At 31.2% G+C, this 8,095-nt stretch overlaps 1 long non-coding RNA gene across 1 annotated transcript; it reads left to right on the top strand.

Annotated features, from left to right (window-relative positions):
• Positions 1-472: 472 nt before the first annotated feature.
• LOC134265236 (uncharacterized) lies at positions 473-3,289 on the top strand. The gene is made up of 4 exons (XR_009991703.1): positions 473-636; positions 931-1,035; positions 1,354-1,516; positions 2,669-3,289. It is a non-coding gene; the product is annotated as an uncharacterized LOC134265236 (long non-coding RNA).
• Positions 3,290-8,095: the final 4,806 nt, after the last annotated feature.

Here is an 8,095-nt window from a genome sequence, read left to right as displayed (position 1 = left end):
TAGAAGAATCACTTCATTAACACTGATATAGTCCGCCCCTCACGAAAGTTCTCTTCCCCATCTCCTTATAGGATACAACAATGTCCTTTATTTATGTGGACAGCGGAGAACTTGCACATTCCTTAGTAAATTAGATCGGTGCATCATCCTCATAAGTCTGATTGGAAAGTGTCAAAGTTGGTGCACAACACATAAAAACAAATTGTCCGTTAAATGAAGACGTTCTTATTATAACCAATCTCGAAGAGTTTGTAAACAAGTTCATAATTAAGGGTATCAATGTCCGCTGTTCTATATATACACTGATAGTATCAATTATAATTTCTAACACAATCATTTTAATATAACAAAAATTATACTGCACATAATTAATATTTAAATTAACATTATAATTTACGCTCATTGTGTTACAATTGGCACGAAATTTAACAATACAAAAACTCGCATTTATAAATAAATACGACTCATCACTGTATGAGTTGATACGAATTGAAATAACCACGTGTTTCCGCTATGGCAGCAGTAAACAACATGATGGCGATCCGAAATCTGAACGTCAATTTTCATGATTATTTCACGACGAAGATCATCACATCAATGAATCAAATAATACGGACATGCCTTTAGTATTAGCAGGTGAGAATACGAGTATATTGACTGAATAGTTTAAGTTTAAAACGCACTTAGTTCACGTTCTAAAGAAAACTAAACAGCTACTAAATGTACACATGTACTAGATCTTCATATTTCAGTGTGCGTATTTCGTATTGATCAGCCAATTTTGTGTTGCTTTTGAAATTTGATGCTTTTGACAATCACTCGTAAGTTCAAAGTAAAATCAAAGTTGCCATAATAATGGATAGTTGTTTTCAGTATGTGTGCACCAGTCAGCCAGTGTGTACATGTACCACTTTCACATTGAATTTTTAGGGTGCTGGCACCATATGCAACAATACTTTCATCTGTGAATACCCACTTGCTAAGCCCACCATGAACTACGAAGGCCAATTAATATGTAAGGACACCAATGAACAGGTAAATTTTTGTTTTGATATTGAAAATTTCTGTATTTCTAAAATTTCAAAAAATAAAGTCAAATTTCATTTGTGTCATTCTCATGATATTGTATTTATACAAGTTTATAAACATTTGCTTTATATTTTGAAAAATAAGTGTTTGAAACACATAATACTTATGATGCTTGATTATTCATACAAACACATAATTTAAACACATAATATCTATTTTAATGAATGCCGAGATATATGGAACAAGCTGTTTTTATAGACTGCTGTTGTATTTCCAATCTGCATAAAGTATGTGGTTAGAATTTCCATTTTCTCAATTTTTCAGACACTTTCCAATTATCGTACATCATATACATGGGTGGTCAAACTCACTGGATGGTTTATCAACACTCCCATGCTCACGAACAGCCTTGCCCCAGGAATTTTGCCCTAAAGTAACATTGCAGTCTATTGTCTCCTTTCTTTTTACAACCCTGGCAGCCATGCAGGTATGCAATCTATGAAAGCCATGAAGGGACATAGAATTATTAAAATTTCTAAAAGTAAACGGAGTTCTCAATTTATACAATCCATTCTCTCGGAATGACAATCTGTTATAATGAATTGCCAATTCATTCTCACAGATTATCAATTTGTTCCCTCAAATTACACAATCCGTTATCTCAGATTGTATAACTCGATTCTCCTAGTTTAAATGATTTGTTCCCTTGGAATGTAAACCCTTCCCATGATTTCAATAAAATTATTTATCTGTACATATCGGATATGGTAATACATGTTTAAAGAATAGAATATTGCAGTATTTTACATCCTACCTTTTATTACCCGGTACATATTATAGTCCAAAATGAGAAAAATACATGAACATTTTCAAATCCATATGCTAGTACTGATATTTGTAGAACAAAAAATCTTTGAGGTTTTTGTGTTACGTGTATATTAGAATAATTGAAAGTCCTAAATAGTAAAAGTGAATATGGGTCCTGTGTAATCATAATATTCCTAAATAAATAAATATACGTTGAATTAGTTATGAAAGAGGTTGGAAATGACCGGTTGCTGAAACAAAATAAATAGAACGCACAAATTGATTAAAATGGTTGGATGTATCTGTACATAGAAATTAAAGAGCACAGAGAAAATCAGAAGACTGACTTAACAAATCGAGATCTCGAATTATTAATCTGTGAAAACGAATTACCAGTATGTAATTCGAGATCTCAAGTTATGAATCAAGGGGGCGAATTAGTAATCTGTAAGATCGGATTGTGTAATTCGAGATCTCGAATTATGAATCGAGGGAACGATTTAGTAATCCTTTGGATTGGATTGTCTAATTCGATATCTCATTTTTTACTTTTTTGAAACATTGATGTGTCCCTACATGGCTATATATGCTATTTGTTTTAGTTCAGTAATTTTACCATGATGGTTTACTACAAGGTTGTTGAATTATCAGTCCTGATACATTGACTTATCAATATCATTTAACTACTTGAATCACATAATACAATTTTAATTTTAAAAGGAAAATCAAATAAATGTAGTAATTTTAGCATTCTTAATTTTATTTATAAATGTCAAATAATTCATATACACAATGACATGTATCTGTTTCAAAATATTTAAATCTTTTACAGGATAGAAGCTGATCACTTGTACTTGACAGCAAATAATATCTTGTACAAGTCAAAGAATTTCCTCCAGTCTTACAGAGAAATGACAGTTGATAAAAGAATGGTGGACACAAAGTAAAAGTGCTCTGCAACATTTTGTTGAAGATTTCAGTCTGATTTGGAATTCATCTTGCAATATTTCTGGATTTGTATATTTGGATATAAACGTCACATTTTCAACTTATTGACTAGACAGTTTTGCGTTAAATATTGCCAATGCTATCTATTATTATTATTTCCCTCCAAGACAACATGTCATGTCTTGATTGTACCCCTTAAGCTCTGTTATACCAGAAAAATCTTGTAATGAAATCATTAAGTTTATTTTTTCTTGTTAGATTAAATCCATGAAAATAAAGATTATTTTTAATGGCATCAAGAGAATGGATTTTTTTTGTTTAACAAAAAGATTGTATACATGTTTTGCTAGGGGTTTGTAAGAAGCAGACCAGAATTCTTTGTTGGAAATTTTGTCTTTTGCCATTTTTATCACGTCAACTATTAGATGATTTATCCATGATTGAAGCATTTCAAAATTGATATTTACTTACAATTTAAAGCAGAATTCTGAACTGATATGACCTTGACCGCCTTAAGAACAAGAGTGTCAAGGTCAATTTTTAATACAAAAATGTTCTTTCATTTTTATGGCCAATATCTTACATACAATATCATAAAATATACAAAAAGTGTCAAGAATGTGTCAAGAATGTGAAATAACAAGCATGTTTCTAGCCAAAAACTTTAAAAAGTTGTTGCTTAGCAACCTTTTAAAGGTCATTAAACAGATATTTGAACTAAAATGATGCATGGATATTGCAGTTCTGACCCCTTCTTGAGAGTATATTCAGAATTTTCCATTTCAGCATCCATTGTGTAAAATTATGGCAAGAATATTGAAAAGTGTTGAAAAAAATTGATGAAACTTTTGCACTTTTTGACCTTTGACCTCCTAAAAATAGTTCTAATGAGGTCAAACTTTAAGACAATGTATCTGCTGTTCGTCCCTTGTACTTTTATGACCTCACATCTAACTTTTATTTGTGCTGGGATGCATAAATGTGTCTAGGATGAGTAATAAACGAAAATTCTTGCCCGAAAATTAAAAAAATTGTGGGTTGCTAAGCAACCACTTTTAAGTAGTTATATGCAGAATTGAAATAAAAGTTTATATGTTCCATGTAGTACAGTATCATGCTCTTTTGTGAGTATATCCAAAATTTCCTATTTCAACATACATCATAGTAAATATTTAGCTTGAAGATTAAAAAGTATCAAAAAATCCCATAAAATTTTGCACTTAATTGACCTTTGACCTCCATTTTTACTTATAAGGTCAGATCTGGAGTATCTGAATAGTCATAAAATATCATCTCTAAGACATTCCCTACAAAATGGTATGCAATATACTTAGCTTTCTCCTTGAATAAAAAAGTTGGAAATAACTTAATAATGCCAAATCAAAAAGTCTCCGAAATCACCTAAAATGTGCCGGAAGAGAAAGGGTTAAATAAAAAAGTGGCTGACTTTTTTTCAAACTTCTTGTTAGGCCAAATTTCACACAGTGGGTTGTCCACGTTATTTCCCGTTATTGACAAGGAGAACACAGCGGGTATGAGAGGTCGGCAGAGGATGATAACGTGTTCCATGGCACCTGATCCCCGCTCCATATTTGATGTATCGACCATAGAACTTACAAAATGATAACTTTTAACGAGACTGCTGATATTCATGTATCATCAACTTGTTGTCAATAATTTACCTCCTTATTGATTTTTTATGCGTAGAGCATGCTCTTGCACTTCGAATCAACTGAGATATATAAACTATGTATGCAGGCGATGAAGGTATTATGTTGCACAAGTAAGGGAAGTTGACGATTGAAAAGCCATCACGTTTATCATAGAGCATGGGTGTTTGATTTCTTTTTACGTCTTTTCAAGTAAAATATCCAAAAATGAAACAGATGTGTTAGTCTCTGTGGTAATTTTTATCTAAAGCTGATGTGTTAGTCTCTGTGGTAATTTTTATCTCAAGCTCACCAGGATATATTGTATCGACATTAGAACGGAAATTACCATTGTCAATTGACAATATGTCGTCCATATATCTATATAAGATTTCGCATAATTTCTGCTTTACATGAATACAAAAAGAGGTCTGCTTATAAAGGGGTACATTAAGTATCCATGGGAATTCCTATTGATGTTGGAGGACCTGGTGTCCAAAAGATAAATAAATATAATTTTCAATCCGTTACTCGAGCATCTTTTTAATGTTAACATCAGAGTTTTTTACTTGTCTGCACAATGAAAATGTGTTTTTAACAAATGATTTTGCAAATGACCAATGACAAGGTTAGTAAATTCATGAGTTTTATAAGTGAGTAAATTTAAGCTCGTCTGCGTTTTTTTAATTGAAAAACAGCTGTAAATGACGTAAGAAAGTCAATACTTTAAATAATTATCCTGAATAATTTTATATAAAGTTTTGATATTGTTTATTTTGTTAACAGTTTTTGATTTCAAATGTTTGAAAAGTTCCTTGTAATAGGTTAATACAAGTATTCACATCTGATTAATACCACGATCGAATTTCTTGTTGAGCAGTGCTCTTGAAGTTTCTCCTTCAATTGTTGTTATCGTAAAGAAAGAGGTTTGATAGAACACTTACTGTAAGCCGCTATGTATCTTTGCTTGTAAGGATATTTATGAAGTTTCATTATTCAATATAGATGTGGTAATTTATTTTCATTTTTCAAAACTGACATATGATTTGAAGGATTTCCTCCTTAGAAAGGTAACCATGAGTATACATTGGATTACCCGTTGTAGAATTAAATCTGAGTTCCTCTAAAATACATTTTATTCCGTAAAATGAGCCTTACAAGTATAGACAATTGTTACATGTACTGATTTTGTTAGCGTGGCCCCCAATGTATTTATCATGTATTTGCTCTGTTTATTTGTGTGAAAAGTGGGGTCGGTAACGTATCTTAAAAGATATCTATTTACTAACTGGTTAGTTTACATACAACTACAACGGAGCAGGAAGAAGATCTGACTTGTGATAATTATGACAGTAGAAACCAATCAAATTGTTCAAAAGAACGGAAGATAGCAGATCTGAGCTTTGTAGGCACCGATAACATCAATATGTAGGCTTATTGATATTCGATATGAAGAAAGATAAAATTAAAAAAAAAAGTTACAAAAATAAATCTATTATTAAATGTTAAAGAGTGACCACCATTTCAATAGATTAATAACAGATGTAATATCATATTCACACGTGCTTACCCGTTCTTCAATAGCAATGTCTATTTTTATGAACGTCAGTGTATGTATAGTAATAATTTACGAAAAAAGTAACAGAAAAACATTTTATAGGCTTTAGATAGGCAAACATCTCTTATCTAAAACGGTGCATTTGGAAAAGACTGTTTATTAACATAATGTCGATGTGTATAATATTGATAAATAAGGACATTTTTCTGAAAGCTACATATATCTTGCGAAAAAAATGAAACAGAAAACAATCCCATTTTATTTTTTTTAAAAAGAAAGTATGCAGTTTTTGATACCTCTATTAATTTTTTCTACGTTATTGTTTAACGTTTTGGTCGAGACTTTTTCACTAAATGGAGACACCACCTAAATTGCCTTGATTAAGATTTTTGTTATAAACTAGCAATTGACTTGAAGGGGTCATGGTAACTAGGTTGCATCGGGGCCGATATTGAATCAATAAACAACCCATTTGACAAATATGCGTAATTTTAAAACGAAAGTCCTAGAATGATTTATATAGGAATTAGATTTAATGGAACTATATAGATATATAACAAACAGCTTGATTGAAAATACATTAAACAATACAAAATACATGTCCCAGCAGGCACGCAACGTTGTTTCAACGTTGAGAGAAGGTGGAATATAGGTTGCAACGTTGATCAACTATATTTCAACGTTGTTTCAACGTTGAGGTTTCAACGTTGAATCCTCAACCTTTTTTCAACGTTGAAACAACGTTGAAGCTGCAACATATTTTCAACGTTGAATGTTCGTCGATATTTCAACGTTGAAACAACGTTGAGGCTGCAACATATTTTCAAAGTTGAATGTTCGTCGATATTTCAACGTTGAAACAACGTTGAAGCTGCAACATATTTTCAACGTTAAATATTTTCTGATATTGTAGAGTTAAAACAAGGTTTAAAAATGCAAAGTAGACTGTCTCTTGATTTCAACGTTGAAACAACGTGGAAGAGGCAACATATTTTCAACTTTAGGAAAGTTAGGAAAATTTAACGCTGAAACTAAAGGTAACGAGTATTGAGCACTTTAGTTTTTAAGTTCAAAATATAAAGGCGTCTTAAACTTCTAATCCATGTGATTTTTCGCAATATACACACAGCTGTATGCATTGTTAGAAAATATTATATATATATAGTAATTATACTTAATGAATGAAACGCATGCATTATAAATTGAATCACTCAAAAGAGTTGTGCCAATAGCTAGTACCATTATAAAATTTTAAATATGAGTTTATATAAAGCATTGCATCTACATTTAACACTTCATTACAATTATTTTCAAAAAAGGTTATTTTTTAGAATAAATTGTGAATGCTATTTTTGTTGTTGACATATTTATAAAATATGTTAAATATAAGCTTTTAATCAATAATAACATCTTTATCCAACATCTCACTGTAATTCCATGTTACTATAGAATTAATCAAAATAATTATTCAGAATTAATGTTCTTAAAATTAGACTCATATGGATCCGTGCCGTATACTCTTGCGCAGATTATACGTGTACAGAGGGAATCTAAGAAGTCTTCTTTATTTTATTAGATTGTGCTTTTGTTGTGTGTATTAATTCTATAATCTTTCTTTTCACAAGATATAAAAAAATCAAATAAACACATAAGAATTTTCACACTGACAATTAACCCCGGTCAAGTTGCATTACTTAAGATCCACTCCCCAAAAACCTTCGAGATATCAGATAAGGAGTGCCTCTCGCTTAGTTGGTCAGTTTCAGTGTCAGGATAACCTTGTTATGCAATTTTCTTGGTGGGCAGAGTATAGCTGTTTGCAGCTTATCTAGGTCAAAATTTGAATTCAACTGATGGACAAGAAGTGTGCGTCTCCTTGCTGTTCATATTCAATGTGTTTTCAAGCTATATACACAAGGATTAAGGCTGGAATATCAACTCAGTAAGTTCAGTAAGTATTATTTCTTTTTCATGAATTTAAGAAATTATGTTTTTTTTAGTATCTGTTCATCATTTAATTCTTGTTTTATAAGTATATTTGAAATCTGCGTGAAATGCACATCCTTGCATGGTTCTTGTATTATGTGTTTTGTTGATATTCATT

Source organism: Saccostrea cucullata, unplaced genomic scaffold (genome assembly GCF_032062105.1).
Source record: "Saccostrea cucullata isolate Sc308-1 unplaced genomic scaffold, CSIRO_AGI_Scuc_v1 ctg302, whole genome shotgun sequence".
Classification (NCBI taxonomy): Eukaryota; Metazoa; Mollusca; class Bivalvia; order Ostreida; family Ostreidae; genus Saccostrea; species Saccostrea cuccullata.
This window is presented reverse-complemented; position numbering and strand designations above follow the sequence as displayed.